The sequence below is a fragment of the Rutidosis leptorrhynchoides genome, chromosome 10, assembly GCF_046630445.1.
Source record: "Rutidosis leptorrhynchoides isolate AG116_Rl617_1_P2 chromosome 10, CSIRO_AGI_Rlap_v1, whole genome shotgun sequence".
Classification (NCBI taxonomy): domain Eukaryota; kingdom Viridiplantae; phylum Streptophyta; class Magnoliopsida; order Asterales; family Asteraceae; genus Rutidosis; species Rutidosis leptorrhynchoides.
Window position 1 is genome coordinate 95,438,104 of NC_092342.1, and position 3,032 is coordinate 95,441,135.

A 3,032-nucleotide genomic window follows, 5' to 3' on the forward strand; every position below is an offset into this window, starting at 1 on the left:
ACATAGAATTTTCTTTATTTTCTTTAAACTTCGACTGAAAAATTATTTTAAGCGGTTAAATTGATAGACATCCAAAATTTCCTGCTTCGTAGTAATAGTTGGATTTGTTAGTGGCTGAGTTGTGGATTTTCCGACTTAAAGGATCCTGGCTCCCTGCTGCATCTTTTGGCTATTCGAAACGTGGGCAAAAGCAGAAAAGTCTATTAATTTGATAACTTATATAATTTCTAATAGGATATTCAGTGAATGCACCGAGCAAAACGTTCACCACCTTTCATACGTTCACCACCTGTAACTCGATCAAGACATCTAGCAAATATCGTCGCCGTTGATTTTTCTTTAGAATCATCATCTATTCAAATAAGTACTCCAATTCAAATTTCCGATAATCCATTTTTTGAATCCGACTTCACAATTGAGAACCCGGAGGATATTCAAGGACAATTCCAAGATCCTGAACCACTAATCATTCCTCCTGAACCACAAATTATTAAATCAAAATCCTCTAGTGATTCATATTCAACAAATTCAATTATGGAAGTAATGGAACCTCTAAGTATGGAAGATCGAATGAGAGCCACACGCACTGGCCAAGGTCACGCCATTATTAAGCCAGACATTAATGCGCCAGATTATGAAATCAAAGGACAAATCCTACACATGGTAACTAATCAATGCCAATATAGTGGTACGCCAAAAGGAGATCCAAACGAACATCTTCGAACCTTTAATAGGATCTGTACTCTATTTAAAATCAGAGAAGTTGAGGATGAACAGATCTATCTCATGTTATTTCCCTGGACTTTAAAGGGAGAAGCCAAAGATTGATTAGAATCGCTACCTGAAGAGGCGATTGATACATGGGATGTTTTAGTTGAGAAATTTCTTAAAAGATTCTTTCCAGCATCTAAAGCTGTGAGACTTCAAGGAGAAATTGTTACGTTCGCGCAAAAGTCAAATGAAACATTATATGAGGCGTGGACAAGATTCGGAAAGTTGTTAAGAGGATGTCCTCAACACGGTTTAGACACTTATCAAATAGTACAAATATTCTACCAAGGTGTCGACGTTGCTACACGAAAAGACATCGACACAGTAGCTGGTGGTTCCATTATGAAGAAAACCGCAACCGAAGCTCACAAAAATATTGATAACACAGCCTCCCACTCACATGAGTGGCACCAGGAAAAAGATATTTTTCGATCATCTAAAGCGGCTAGAGCCGATTCTAGCCATGACTTTGATTCCATTTTTGCAAAAATAGATGCTTTCGAAAGACGAATGGAAAAGAGGAATAAAGATATTCACGCAATACGAATCAGTTGTGAGCAATGCAGTGGACCACACTTAACAAAAGATTATCACATCGAGCAAACGATGGAACAATGTGAGAATGTTTCCTACATGAACCAAAGGCAGGGAAATAATTATCAAAATAATTATCAACCGCCAAGGCCAAACTTCAATCGAAATCAAAACATTCTTTACAATCCAAATAGACCCAACAATAACTCGTACAACCAACAAGGTCCGAATAACCAACCAACTCAAAACAACACTTTCAATCAACAAAGACCTGGCTTGTATAAACCACCACAACAAACCGAAGAGAAAAAGTCAAATCTGAAAGAAATGATGGTAAAGCTAATAGAATCTCAAACATAATTTATTACATCTCAAACCCAAACAAATGAGAGGTTTGATCAATCATTAAGAACTCAACAAGCTTCAATTTTGAATCTTGAAAAACACGTAGGTACTCTTGCTAGCATGATGAGTGAGAGAGAACAAGGAAAGCTACCGAGTAATACTGAAGTAAATCCTCAGAATGAGAATGTTAATATGGTTTCAACGAATTCTGAAAAACCAACATTAGATGATGGGAAGGTTTTAGATGTGAGTAATAATGAAGAAGTTATAACACCACCACCACCCGAGTATGTAAAGCCAGTGGTGGCACCATACAGACCACCCATCCCGTTTCCAAGAAAAGGAGTTGAGTATGAGCAAGTAATAGGTAATAAAGTTTGTGATACCTCTGGAAAGAAGAAGAAGAATAAGAAAGTGCAAGAAACAAAAACCATAGAAGTAAACCCGGTGAAGACAGTTTCACCAAAACCTCCACCCAGGTTGGGTGATCCGGGTGAATTTATTGTTCCCTGTCTACTTAGTGATTGTGTCATGTATGATGCACTAGCAGATTTAGGTGCGAGTGTGAGTGTTATGCCTTTTTCATTATATAAGAGATTAGGAGTAGGTGAGTTAAGTCCAACGGAGATGAGTGTTCGACTCTTTGATCAAACCATTAGGCACCCAGTTGGAATTGCTGACAACCTACCCGTTCAAGTAGGTAATTTAACCTTTCTAGTCAAATTTATTGTCATTGACATAGAAGAGGACTCAAACATTCCTCTAATTTTAGGTCGACCATTCTTAGCATCCACCAGGGCGTTATTTGATATAAGAGATGGTAGAATGACACTTAGTGATGGTGACAAATCGGTCTCCACCAACCAAAACCGTTGAACCAACAAAAATGATTGGTAAGAACCATGTTGTTACACCAACTCCAACGGTAGTGCTTAACAATAATAAAACGCCTAAGTGTGGGGAAAATGAAGTAACACCTAATGATGACCTGATAACAAAGAACCCTGTAATTTATACGAAATTAAACGACCCCATTATTAATAGTTCAATGAAGAAAGTTATTAAACGGATTCACGATGCTAGAACCAAGGGGAACTTTAAGTTATGTAACTGATTAGTATCCAATCTATCGCCTAAAGAAAAGGCAAAACTAGTTGAATTTGTGGATATTACACAGAAATCTGACCAATGGCTTAAAGCAAAAGTCACAGATATGCAAGTTGATTATGGTCCAAGAGAAATTGACAATGAAGTTAATCACAATTTCGATACCACAGCTACCTAAGTGTGGGGAGATTCAGATGTTCTAAAAAGAAAATGCTGTCTAGAGTTAGTTGTTCTGTTATCGTGTAGTTCCGAGAATGGAATCCGATTGGACTTTT

General features: G+C 37.5%; 1 non-coding gene across 1 annotated transcript; it reads right to left on the bottom strand.

Moving 5' to 3' along the window:
- Window positions 1-918: 918 nt before the first annotated feature.
- Window positions 919-1,025, bottom strand: LOC139873724 (small nucleolar RNA R71). Its single transcript, XR_011767450.1, has one exon. It is a non-coding gene; the product is annotated as a small nucleolar RNA R71 (small nucleolar RNA).
- Between the last annotated feature and the right edge of the window lie 2,007 nt (window positions 1,026-3,032).